Source organism: Lepisosteus platostomus, chromosome 5, assembly GCF_059453375.1.
Source record: "Lepisosteus platostomus isolate fLepPlt1 chromosome 5, fLepPlt1.hap1, whole genome shotgun sequence".
Taxonomy (NCBI): Eukaryota; Metazoa; Chordata; class Actinopteri; order Semionotiformes; family Lepisosteidae; genus Lepisosteus; species Lepisosteus platostomus.
Window position 1 is genome coordinate 49,600,614 of NC_142615.1, and position 14,067 is coordinate 49,614,680.

Here is a 14,067-nt window from a genome sequence, read left to right on the forward strand (position 1 = left end):
TGTGCAAAGTGTGCTCCTCATACAGACTGACGGTGCAGAAACACAGGGTGAAAACGGTTTCGGTTGTGGATCCATCTATACATGGGGAACACTGAAATAGCAAGGAGAATACAAGAAAAGAAACTGAAAGAATTGTGCTAACAGCAAAGGGGGACGGAGGGAGGTGGTCGGACAAGTAAATCAGCCTGGTAGATTGTTTGTAGCGACATTTTTGAGTCAATCGGCACACTGATTTCTCTTCATGTGCCTTGAACTGTGCAGTTTGTATTTTCGTTGTAGATAGGTTTCTTCAGAAGTCCAGTAAATTGACAATAATGGAGAACTAGCTGACGCACCCCGTCGTGAAGACCCTCTGTAAGGTGATTACACGTTTCATTTTCAAGTCGCCTCCTTTACACTCAATTGCTTCCTCGACACTGAGAGAACATGAGAAATGGCTTCAATTTCAATGTGAAGCGCAGTTCAGGCTCGATGGCTTCACATCTCCAATCAATCAAATAAAATTGCAGTGAAGCGATCTAAATAAGACTCTGAAGTACTGGGAAAGATGATTATTTTGAGCGTGCCTCCCAGGGTCTGCTACGAGGCTGAAGTTGGCTTCTTATTCGCCAGCTTCTTATGCGTGTTTTTCGTTCCACCTTAAATGCTGCTGCTGTGATGTTATGTCGCCTTTCGCCTGTAGATGGCTCTCTTCGATCAGTACTAATCCGGCTGGAAAACTGTAGACATCTTCACTGAAAGGGAATATCCAAATAGCGACTGTCCAAACTATATTTTTGTATGGAATATATTTCAGAAAATCGCAAACCAATTTTAAAAACTCACCATAACACGGACTTACACTGGGAAAAAGTGATTGCACTTTCTGCTTATTTCTACGGCCTCCCCCCCGATTATGAAAATGTCTCACAGTTCTGACACTGATGTGTGAAAGACAATGTAACAGACTATCAAAATCCTGAAGTACAAACAATTTTAATGCACCAGTTTTTTAAATATGACCCTCTGATCTTGGCATGTCAGAATACATCGGGAAAAAGTATGGCACGAATTGCAATGTCACGCATTGTTGAGAATATCACTGACCTTGCCGATATTTGCAGGGGATACGAATGTTTTGCACATGTTGAACTACAACATGTAAAAATTGAGCTCCTTAGTCAATATCACTGGGAATGTCCAATAATGACGTACATCAGTAGCCTCAAAGAAACTTAGACTCACACATGGAGTTTTATCTTTGTATGGAGATTGGGAGAATTAATTTATACTCTCGTTGCTCATTAGCTAAATTATTTTAAAAATATGACACAGATTTGTTTGAGAAACTTGTAATTGCCTTAAAGAGAGTCTTCTTGAAGATGTGCACCAGCTAGCTCTCCACTGTCAATTGACAGGACTTGAGAAGAAACTGTTCTCATACAACCAACATACAAATTACACATCTTAAGGAACATGAAGAGAAATCCGTGTACTAAATAACATAAAACTGTCGCTGCAAATTATCACCAAGCTGTTTTATGTATCTGACCACCTCTTTCCTACTTTGCAGCGAGCACAATTCTTTCTGTTTCTTCATTGCTATTTTACTGTCTCTTTCCCCCATGCGGAGATGGATCCACAGCCGAAACTTTAGGTCGGTTCCTGTTACTCTGTCCGATTGAAAGAGCTGTATGAAAGGCACTCCCATCTCTGCAGGAAAGTTATTGCTGCTCTCAACACAATATACTGCAGCCAAATGTGATAGCGATACTGTCACTGCCTGTGGGCCACGTGTTCCTGCTGTCAGCCTATTATGTCATGTTCATCCACACCCAGAAACATTACTGCTGTAGCACAAGAGTTATAGGTGCAGTTGATAGAGCATGAATCTCTTAATCTCAGAACTGTGGGTTCAGTCCCCACATTGGGTCCCTCTGTGTCAGTTTGATCCCCCAAATCCTCCTAGCATGACCTGATGGTGTAACAGTGATACCCAGTACCCAGCGTAATTCAGCTTTCTTTCCACTTGATTCAGATTTTGATCTGAAATCATCGGCCGAACAAAAGTTTGTCTAAATCGAGGGAGATCTGCTCTCAATCAAGTATTAAACACTTCAGCATTTACTGTTTGAATACTGCACTTTGTCAAAACACTGCCGCTTCTTAAGCTAATAAGTAACGGTTTTTGAGCATGCATTGTATTGTTAATGCTTATATTAAAAAAGCATAAATTCACATAATGGAATTTTGACGGAACAAAGTAGTCCAGCCCCTTTACAACATTACATACCCACTGATTAAAGCTTAAAACTACAGTAGCAGGAGTAATAATAATGGCAAGAACATGTTTGGAGTTCGGCATTTCATTTATTCTGCGGAAACATCGTATCGGAATGAACTGCCCGAGATAAAAGAGTAATTGCAGCTTCAGATCATATTTTCCAGAGCATTGCATTGTTCTGTTCATGCTGACTACACGCTTTAAATTTGTAATTTACTGCAAGCGTTGCTTTTCCAGATTTTTCTGAAATTCCTCGCATTTGACTTGACTTGAACTTTATTGCCATATGTAACCGGTGCTGGTACAATGGAATTCTTACTTACAGAAAGTCTCTCGATTGTAAAACAAGTGTAAAAAAAACAAAACAAAGTGCAAACAGTGCATCAAGACAATGTACAAACAAACAATAGACAATGTGCAAGTAAACATGCAGGCAGTTTGAATGTAAACAATACAGACGTGTAAACAATGACTGGAGACGTACAATAAATAAATTAAAATGAGGTAGATGGTGATGGTGTAGGTGTGGTCCGAGGGGGATGGCTAAATGTGTTCGCCAGTCTCACTGCTTGTGGATAAAAGCTATTGAAGAATCTAGTGGTAAGTGTCCGTATGCTCTTATATCTCTTGCCTGAGGGCAGTGGGGTGAAGAGCTCATGCCCGGGGTGGTGACTGTCCTCTGTGATGGCCAGAATTCTACCACGGCAGCGGTCCTCATAGAGCTGTTTAATCTTGGTGAGACCGCAGCCGATGATCTTCTGGGCCATTCTCTGCAGTGCCTTTCTTTCTCGCGAAGAGGTGTTGCCATACCACACGGTGATCCCGTTGGTGAGGACGCTCTCGATAGTGCAGCGGTAGAAGTTCACCAACACATGTATTGGCATCCCCCATCGCTTGAGGCACCTCAAGAAATAAAGGAGCTGCTGAGCCTTCTTCATGATTGAGTCAGTGTTCACAGTCCAGGTTAAATCTTTAGAGATGTGAATTCCCAAAAACCTAAAGCTGGTGACTGTTTCCACTTCCGTTCCATCAATACTGAGTGGGCTGTGAGTGTGTGGCCTGTGTCTCCGAAAGTCCACTATTAGCTCTTTCGTTTTCTTTATGTTCAAGTCCAGGTTATTGCTATGACACCACCGAAGCAGCTGTACAACTTCATCCCTGTAAGTGGACTCGTCATCATCACTGATCAGTCCTATTATAGTGGTGTCATCGGCAAACTTAATGATGTGGTTGTTGCTGTGTCTTGCTGTGCAGTCGTGAGTAAATAGGGAGTACAACCTTGGACTCAGACAGCAGCCTTGTGGGGTTCCAGTGCTCAGGGTGAGTGGTGTTGATGTTTTATTGCCTATCCGCACCACCTGTGATCTCTCGATAAGAAAGTCCAGCAGCCAGTTGCAGACAGAGTTGCACAGACCTAATCCCCTGAGCTTTGTCACCAGTTGACTGGGTATGATGGAATTGAATGCTGCACTGTAGTCCAAAAACAGCATTCTCACATACGAGTTCTTAGTGTCCAGGTGTTCAAAGGCTGTATGCAGAGCCAGGGAGACAGCATCATCCACTGATCTGTTGCTCTGGTAGGCGAACTGCAGGGGGTCCAGGGACTCTGTGATGGAGGAGTTGATGTGTGACAACACCAGCTTCTCCAGGCATTTTATCACCACAGATGTTAATGCTACTGGGCGGTAATTATTCAGGCATGCCACTTTTGTCTTTTTGGGGGTTGGAACAATAGTGTTTTTTTTAAAGCAGAGCCAGCACTAAAATATTTCATTCCCATCGCTGAATACATCGTGGAAACGGTATTTGCAACGGAATGCTGTCACACATGAAACCTCTTTGTTTTTCGGTTCTGAAGTTTGAAAATGAAAATAAAACGGGGGTCACCTCATAGGCTTGAAAGAAGTCCAAGCAGCATAAAAACCCGCGAATTCTCACAAATTGTGTTGCATTGTGCTGCACCTTTCTTCTGCTGCTTTTTTAAATCAGCCTTAAACATTTGAATGCATACCTTACTGCTGCTAATCACATTCACGTGTTTACAAAGCTTTTTTCTGTCCGTTATGTTTTTGCTAAGCAGTTTCTCCATTTTCCTCGTACTGTGATTGTGAGCGAGCACAACAACACTGAAACAGTGTAAAGAGATAAAAAAGTCAGGGTAAAACGCCTGACTGTCGGGAATGGGATTTGAACCCGTGCCTCTATTTGGAGAGCGAAACACAAAGCTTAAAAGACACGAAGCCGTGAATTTGCTGTTTTAAACCGCTTGGCTATCCTGAAAAATGTGTGCTGATTGTACCAGTCACATCCGATTTTCCGTAACTTTAGAACGATTGATATGACTGGACAAACACAATTTATGGCGTTTAGCATGACATGGAAAACGGTACCAGAGCATTCGGGTCCGGACTACCAGACTCAGAAACAGTTTTTACCCCCGCACTATCAAACTATCAAACTCCCAGCCTCTCTCACTCTCACCTCACCTCTCACCTATGATCTGAGCCTCACAGTGCCTTCTTTCTTACCAAAAACCCAAACACACATTGAAAATCTACCTCTACCATACATGTCAAAAGCTCACTCCCCATCATTTCTATCCCTTTATTTCATTCTTTTGATGCATGTTTTTGCACATAACCTGTTACCTTTTTGTTGTTTTGCACACTGCCTGTTGTTGTTTTTTGCACATCGGCTGTTGTCTCTTTCTTTTGTTATACAATTGTATTGTTGTTGTGTTTTTTTCTTTGTACTACTTATGTCCGAGAGCTAGCTAAATACCATTTCGTTATTCCATATACCTGCGTATGAGTATAATGACAATAAACTTGAACTTTTAACTTGAATTTGAACTTGAACTTGACATAGTCTTGCAGGCAGTATATTATTTTATCGTTTACTCGTATAAAAAAACATGGTCTTCTTGTTCCTAAGTCAGATTTTTAGTGCTTTCGAACGTTCCTTCCAACCTGGACTGACAGCTCACCAGATCTGTTTGTGATCAGACCATGGAGTCTGGGGCTGTACCAAGCGCACGTTCCTTCCCAATGCTGAGGTGATCATTCAGAAGATGGGTGTGAAGAGAGATAAGCTTTGTCGACTAAAAAACAAGGCAGGATATGCACGAATACTAATCACTGGCGACAGTTATGCTCTCTTACTATTGAGATCCCTACATTGCAAGTTTTTTTAAGACTTTGAAACTAAAGGAAAGTGGTGACAAATGAAACAGGCACAGGTGAGGCTTGAACCCACGCTCTTCAGTTTACGAGGCCAACGCCTTACCACTTGGCCAACGCGCCTTTGAGTAAGCATGGGAATAAGGTTGTTCAAATTATTTTTTTCTGAATCTGGTTTACATCGCCTGGATGCAGCAACAACAATAAAAGGTATACTTGTCCTTAAACTCGGACGTGATGTTCTGCAGACATGTGCACAATGTCCTGTTTTCTTGCAGTGTAGACATTTTGCTGTTCACGCTCCGCATTCATCTGCTTTGTGCGTTGTTAGTCCGCACCTGTAACATGTAATGTCAGCCGTCCCCTGTTCTTCTATTTCTCTAGCATGACTGTGTCCTGCTGCTCGGCTTTTGTTTGTAAAGTTTGAGCGAGCGCCCCGTTCAGTGTCACTTTGTCACTGTGGTCAGAAAGCATTCTTGATTCTGCTTGAGCTGCTTCATGAATTCTAGCGACTGTAAGAGCTCTTTTTAAAGTCAGCCCTTCCTCCTGCAGCAATTTATAGTCTCTTATGTGCACATTTTTCCACAAGTTGATCTCTTAACATGTCAGTTTCCAATACTCCAAAGTCACAAGATTTAGCCAATTCTCTTAGTGCAGTCACAAAAGCATCAACAGATTCGTCCTGAGACTAAGTTCTCTGCCTAAATTTATGCCGTTCCAAAACCACATTTCTCCGCGGTGTAAAGTAAGCGTCTAAGGCAGCTACAGTCTGTTCATATGTACCTTTTTCTCCAGGGAGATTGGCGAAAATCCGCTGCACGGGAGCCCCGATACAGTGCAGTAATGTAGCACGTCTCACAGCATCCTGAGCTTCTGTAGATCCACCGGCTATTTCAAAAAAATCTGTACGACTCCATCCATATCTTGTATTCCGTATACAAATCCGGAGCTACGAGGTTCAGTAGAAGCGGTGAAAAAAGCCGGGCATAAGCAAAGCTTCTCGGCGCGGCTGCCATATCTTCCAATGGGCAAGCTAAACGAACAGTCAGAAAATTCAAAAGTTCGTTTCTACCAGCAAGAGAACTAAAATCTGCAGTGTTCTGCTCGCTTTGAGTCCGTCAAGCACTCATCTCTCGTCGCCATAAATGTTGTGTATCTTAATAAAGAGACGTTTTAATATTATTTTAACTATTTTGTTAACTACACAGATCATGCCCTTACACCTTATATTCCTGCTTTCTACTCTCGTTCTGTTGTCTCGCGATGTCTACTCACTAAACTACATTTAGCATGACTTCTTGTTGCAGTTGAGCTCAAAGCTGGAGATGATCTCCATGTTCTACCGCACTAACTAGTCCGAAACGTAGTACACAGTACACACTTTTTAAGTGAAGTCAGGTTGTTAAAAAATTAAACCAGCGCCCTGTCACAGAAACGTACCCCAGTCTCCCGCGCAACAAGCGGGGGTACTCAGCACTATACTGTACTAACGAGGAGCGCTTGTCTGCAGCTGAGCGTCAGCTCTGTTTACTGTCGGCAGTCATTTCCTCATTTCCAAAGACTTTTTCACCTGCTCTCAACTTTTAAAGACGGTCATAAACGCTCAAGAAGTAATTAATGTCAGGTGGAAGTCTGTTTCTGTTGTCTCAGCTCTTGATAAAGACAAGCCGTGCGTGGGAGACTCCCTCCCTGAAGACGTTTGCCGTCACCCTGCGAGGGAGAAGAGCCATCAATCACCAAAGCAACCACTGAGACAGTTAACATTAAACACGTTAAATGCGAGATGTTGTGATTTTTTCCCCCGCTTAAGGCTTCTATCGATCCTACTCTAACGAGAAAGACCTCTTTATTAGAAGTGAGATTTTAACAAACGTCTCCAGGGGTAACTGCGACCTGAACGCAACGGCATCTTGCCTGTGGTACTTATAATGAAGTATATATTTTATTTCTTTCTACTCGTTGATAAGAAAAAAAGTGAAATCATGTAATTAGGGATATGTCTTTTTTTCATGGGGAAAACTAGCCCGAGCAAATGTAAAGTTTAGAGCAGCGCTCAATAAAAATGATCAGAACCCGAAAGCGCTTCTTATGCGGATCAGTATATTCCGATACCACTGGTTCTGCAGAAGAAATAAGAAAAGCCGAACTCAAAGCAGAAACGTGTTGCCATTACGGGTACTCTGTCTGCAGCTGCTTTAAGATCTACTCACACCACGATGCCATTAAGGCTAGTTAAAAAAAAAACACCGTCACCTTTTTGAACGTGATTATTAGACACCCGTTAAATCTCAACCGAGGTTTCTTGAGAGATCGTTCAGCGAGCGAGTAATAAAAAACTACTTCGCTTCCAACCTCTGCTGTCACTGTAAACTCGGACGTGATGTTCTGCAGATGTGCAGTGTGCCTTTCCTCTTGTCGTATTCAAGAGTACTCACTGTGTGAGCCTCTCACTGCGTGTCCTGTACTCTACTGTGATTTAATTTAGATAATGATGTGGAGTAGAGTGACAAGATCTACTTGAACATTTTCGGTTTGTGAAATGAAACACTAAATACACTACTGTAAATACAAGTAATGGACATTTAAAATAACCACAGTACAGCTAGAAGAGTGAAAGATAAAAGACTATTTAGAATGACATTCACAATAGACTTAAGAACAGCACATCCGCCCGAACAGGGACTTGAACCCTGGGCCCTCAGATTAAAAGTCTGATGCTCTACCGACTGAGCTATCCGGGCTCTGAAAGAAAGTCAACACTGTCGGGATCCTCGCAAGTCACGTGTACCATTCCCAGTAGAATAAGTGAGAAATACAGCATGACATGGGTAGTTAAGGGGCTCCCACAGTCCATCTTTCCTCACATTACTGATTTTTTTCAATAGCATTTTGACCTTTTTTCACATTCAGATTTTTTTCACATTTAATAAAATCTTTTAATCAACAACATTAAAAAGAAAACAAATGGAACATTTTTTGGAACAATAATTTAAAAAAAAACTTTCAATGCCTTGGTTGTATACGTGTGCACACCCTTTATAAAGGGAGTTGCAACAGTGCTGAAATTTAAAGAGCATTTCTGTAGAGAAAACAGCCTTGATGTTAAGCTTAGGGAGCCTGTCTTTTAGAAATTCTATTTCTTAACACCTTGCACAGCCTCCCGCCAGACTAACAAATATTTTTTTGGAGAAATTGACTCACACACCGGAAGACACTAACGTTTATTTACGTTAGAGCATGTGAATAACAGTTTAACCGAAAAAGGTTGTAATTGTGATTTTGTTAAAATTCAATAAATCGTCTATCAACAGTTAGAATTCATTTAGAAATTGTTTTATTTCATAAACTATAAGACAATTAAAAGAGTTTATAGGTCATATCCGTCGCTTATGTTCTTTTAACTCTAGCGTTCAGGATCCAAACCCAGGTGCGGACGATTGTGTTTCTTGAATCTCTTGTAATCATCAAAAGTCGATGTGTAGTCCTTCAGTACTTTCTCGAGTTGTGCCATGGATATTTTATACGATCAATACTTGTCATGCTCTTTTGCATTTTCCTTAACAAACGGAAAAAGTTCAAGGTGTGTTTACGGCTGTGCTTCACATCTACACGAGAGCAGTACAGGACACGGAGTGAGGAGTTCGTGAAGCTTTCAGTTTAGTGCTGAGTTCAGAAGGAGGATTCGCTCGCCGAATGATCAATCAAGAAATCCCGGGTGAGATTCAACAGGTGTTTTCTGCAACAGCCACGACAAGTGTGAAGCAATCTCTGGATTTCCTGACTTTGAACTAAAATATTAGTTCAAATAATTTAGGATTTAACAGAACTAAAAGAGGTACATTTAAAATAGCAGCGCAACCCTGCAGCACGTCGAGTTTAATTGTGTAAACTGCATTTAATTGTGTAAACCTGGCTCTCTCTGAACCCGAGCAAAGAGTTCTCACTCAACAGAAGATTGCGATGCGAGTACTCTAATATAAAAGCACCTGGAGATACCAGGGATTGAACCCGAGACTTCATACATGCAAAGCATGCGCTCTACCACTGAGGTACATCCCCGATGCTAAAGTTTATGGAACAGACTTAGAGATGTGCAAATGCTCACTGATCACACCACTCACGAAGAATGCCTGCAGTTTCCCACTTTCGCGTTTCTTCTACAACAGAGTAAATTCATAGGAATGAAGAAATAAGGAAGGAAAAATAATCGCATCGAAGCTTAAAGAGACTGGGCACAAATTAATCTGTTATTTTTGTATCCAGTTACATGGGCGACGGTGGTTGATTCCCAGACGGGGGAGTGCTTTTTTTCTACCTCCTTACTCGACTGTCTTTCAATTCTATTTTATTTGAAAGCTTTTTGCATCTTTTAAGTGCTCTTGATTAAACTATCCATAGAAAAACAGCAGTACTGATGATTTAACGCAAAAGGGTGAAACAACGCCCCAACCACAGGAATGGTAACAGGAAGGATCGTGTTCTTATTTAATATGTCCTTTTGAGATGTCTTGTCAATGCTCACAGGCGGTAGAGCTGAATAATTTACTTTTAGTGGTGTTTTTAAACAAAGATGGAACACGTTCTTTCTATACCAGGAGAAAAGGAGCAGACTTTACCTTTAAGTGGCAAAAATGACACCTTATCAAAGCTAATATTAATTAAAATGATATCACAACAAAGGATTTGAGCCTTGAGCTTTCATTGGACGTCTGTGTCTCCATAACTTTGTAGGTGAGAGAGAGGATTGTGATAATTTGTAGGTGCTTCTCGGAAGTGCGTTGGTGGTACAGGCGGCTTCCAAATAATTGAGTCAGGTTTGAATCCCAGCCAGTGCAAACCCAAATCTTTTCAAGATAATCTGTGGTCCGCTAACACATCTTTTGAAACACTACAACAGGTAACACCCCGTGTGAAACATCGTGAGCATCTGTTAAACCTCTCTACCTACCCGTTCCTCACAGAGACATGACGAGGGTCTAAAGGGACATTTTGAGCCGTAGAAACATTTTATCATTCTGTACTTTCCTGTGCGGTCAGGCCAGTTCCACTTTAACTGCGCCCGACAACGGAGGTCGTTTTGAAAACAACGAGAGTAAAGGGACACTGCACGTCTGCAGAACATCACGTCCGAGTTTAAGGACAGCAAGAGACTGGAAGCTAGGGAGATTCGGGTCTGTGTTTTTATTATAGGTTCAAGAAAATCTGAATACCTTTTCAAGAAGTATTTCAGAATCCCAGTCAAATCCAGTACAAATGCCGCATAGATCTGCATTGTACAATTACAAAAGAATACTGTTTGTCCATTGAATCAAACATGCCTTATGAAGCATTTCTAAAACAGGAGAGATCGGGAGAGAATGCGTCTTCCTGTAAAAATAAAATGACTTCAAGGGCACTATAAGCAACATTTATGAGGTGCTCTACAGGAAAAACTATAGCCAGAGATGCCAAAGAGGTCGAGATTTCACCACATAAGAGAAAGCATCTCAGAAAATGAAGTTGCGGTCGTTTCCACGCGTTATAAAACCACTAGGTCAAACAACAAGAGCTGAAGAGCCGCTGTTGAGAGTAACACGGCCGAGCGCTCTAAGGAGCTGGCTTAAACCTCCAGTCTCTTCAGGAGCATCTGTTGGAGTCGCACTGCTACAGCGCATCTCCTTGTTAAGTATCCCTTTTATTGTTGTTGCTGCCTCCAGGCGATGTAAACCAGGTTCAGAAAAAAATAATTTGAACAACATTATTCTCCTGTTTATTTGAAGGCGCGGTGGCCAAGTGGTAAGGCGTCGTTTTCGTAAACCGAAGATCGTGGGTTCAATCCCCTCCCGCACCTGTTTCGTTTGTCTCCGCTTACCTTTAGTTTCAAAGTCTTCAAAAAAAATGTAGGAGTCTCAATAGTAAGAGAGCATAACTGTCGCCAGTGATTAGTATTCATGCTTATCCTGCCTTGTTTTTTAGTCGACAAAGCTTGTCTCTCTTCACACCCATCTTCCAAATGATCGCCTCAGCATTGGGAAGGAACCTACGCTTGGTACAGTCCCCGACTCCATGGTCTGATCACAAACAGATCGGGTGAGCTGTCAGTCCAGGTTGGAAGTAACGTTCGAAAGCACTAAAAATCTGACTTAGGAACGAGAAGACCATGTTTTTTTATACGAGTAAACGATAAAATAATATACTGCCTGCAAGACTATGTCAAGTTCAAGTTCAAATTCAAGTTAAAAGTTCAAGTTCAAGTTTATAGTCATTATACTCATACGCAGGTATATGGAATAACGAAATGGTATTTAGCTAGCTCTCGGACATAAGTAGTACAAAGAAAAAAACACAACAACAATACAATTGTATAACAAAAGAAAGAGACAACAGCCGATGTGCAAAAAACAACAACAGGCAGTGTGCAAAACAACAAAAAGGTAACAGGTTATGTGCAAAAACATGCATCAAAAGAATGAAATAAAGGGATAGAAATGATGGGGAGTGAGCTTTTGACATGTATGGTAGAGGTAGATTTTCAATGTGTGTTTGGGTTTTTGGTAAGAAAGAAGGCACTGTGAGGTTCAGATCCTAGGTGAGAGGTGAGGAGAGAGTGAGAGAGGCTGGGAGTTTAATAGTTTGATAGTGCGGGGGTAAAAACTGTTTCTGAGTCTGGTAGTCCGGACCCGAATGCTCCGGTACCGTTTTCCATGTCATGCTTAACGCCACAAATTGTGTTCGTCCATTCGTATCAATTGTTCTAAAGTTACGGAAAATCGCATACGACTGGTGCAATCAGCACACATTTTTTCAGGATAGTCAAGCAGTTTAAAACAGCAAATTCCCAGTTTCGTGTCTTTTAAGCTTTGTTTCGCTCTCCAAATAGAGGCAGGGGTTCAAATCCCACTCCCGACAATTAGGCGTTTTACCCTGTCTTTTTTACCTGCCTTTACACTGTTTCAGTCTTCTTGTGTTCGCTTGACAATCACAGTACGAGGAAAACGGAGAAACTGCTTCGCAAGAACATAACGGACAGAAAAAAGCTTTGTAAACACGTGAATGTGATTAGTAGCAGTAAGGTACCTGTATGTATTCAAATGTTTAAGGCTGATTTATAAAAGCAGCAGAAGAAAGGTGCAGCACAATGCAATTTGTGAGAATACGCGGGTTTTTATGCTGCTTGGACTTCTTTCAAGCCTATGAAGTGACCCCCGTTTTATTTTCATTTTCAAACTTCAGAACCGAATAACAAAGAGGTTTCATGTGTGACAGCATTCCGTTGCAAATACCGTTTCCACGATGTATTCAGCGACGGGAACGAAATATTTTAGTGCTGGCTCAAATGCGAAGAATTTCAGAAAAACCTGGAAAAGCAACGCTTGCAGTAAATGACAAATTTAAAGCGTGTAGTCAGCATGAACAGAACAACGCAATGCTCTGTAAAAACGATCTGAAGCCGCAATTACTCTTTTATCTCGGGCAGTTCATTCCGGTACGATGTTTCTGCAGAATAAATGAAATGCCGAACTCCAAACATGTTGTTGCCATTATTGTTACTCCTGCTTCTGTAGTTTTAAGCTTTAATCAGTGGTATGTAATGTTGTAAAGGGGCTGGACTACTTTGTTCAGTCCAAATTACATTATCTGAATTTATGCTTTTTTAATATAAGCATTAACAACACAATGCGTGTTCAAAAACCCTTACTTATTAACTTAAGAAGCGGCAGTGTTTTGACATAGTGTGGTATTCGAATAGTAAATGCTGAAGTGTTTAATACTTGCTTGTGAGCCTTAGATAAATTGCCTGCTGCAATTTCAGCAAGCGGAGTTCTGCTCAGCTGCCTGTAGTATACATTGCTGATTCCTTTTGTGAGGGCACGGGCAATCTTTCAACGATAAGGCTGGCGTGCCTGTCGAAATTTTGTTTCCCTTTCACTGTGTTGTATTTGCCCTACTCCTACAACATCAATTGTGATGTCATCATTGCCCATTGGTTTGTGTCTTGTTGTCATTATGTATTTTACATTACAGGAACTGTAATGTAAAAGGTACTGAAGGTAGGAACTGAAAGTACAGACTGCTTTAATCATTAGAATTCTCTTTCCTGATGTATTGGTATTTAAAGGCTATTGACAGCAAGGATTTATCTTCCTGAACTTGCTATATAAGATATGGGTCCATGGTTATCTTAGTTTAGATGTACCTTTAAGAAGTGGTAATTTTCTCCATTGTTCAGCCTTTAGACATACTTTGAAAGTTTTAGGCACAGACATAATCTTTCTTAATCCCCTTTTATCCTGAAGTGATGTCCCAGACGAGCTTGCCCCCTGGGAATATTCACTGTGTTCTTCAGGCTTTTTTCTGATTCTACACAGATTTTGTCTCCCTCTAACATGTCACCACTGTCTGTGCTGCCTGTGCATATTAGCATATCTTCTAATGAACTTCTGAGCTCTGTGTCGCCTTCCAAACTACATCCCTCACATTGACTTGAAATATTGACTATAGATTGTGTACTGTCATCTGGTTTGGAATCCCTACCAATACTCACCCCCTTCTGCGCACTAAGCACTTGGGTTCTTACTTTTTATCTATCTTCATGCCAAATCACTGATAACCATTTCCTGTTGCTGGAGCAATCCTCTCCAAGGA

General features: G+C 41.3%; 2 non-coding genes across 2 annotated transcripts; one reads left to right on the plus strand and one right to left on the minus strand.

Moving 5' to 3' along the window:
• Positions 1-8,110: 8,110 nt before the first annotated feature.
• Positions 8,111-8,183, minus strand: trnak-uuu (transfer RNA lysine (anticodon UUU)). Its single transcript has one exon. It is a non-coding gene; the product is annotated as a tRNA-Lys (tRNA).
• A 3,017-nt stretch (positions 8,184-11,200) lies between these two features.
• Positions 11,201-11,272, plus strand: trnat-cgu (transfer RNA threonine (anticodon CGU)). Its single transcript has one exon. It is a non-coding gene; the product is annotated as a tRNA-Thr (tRNA).
• Positions 11,273-14,067: the final 2,795 nt, after the last annotated feature.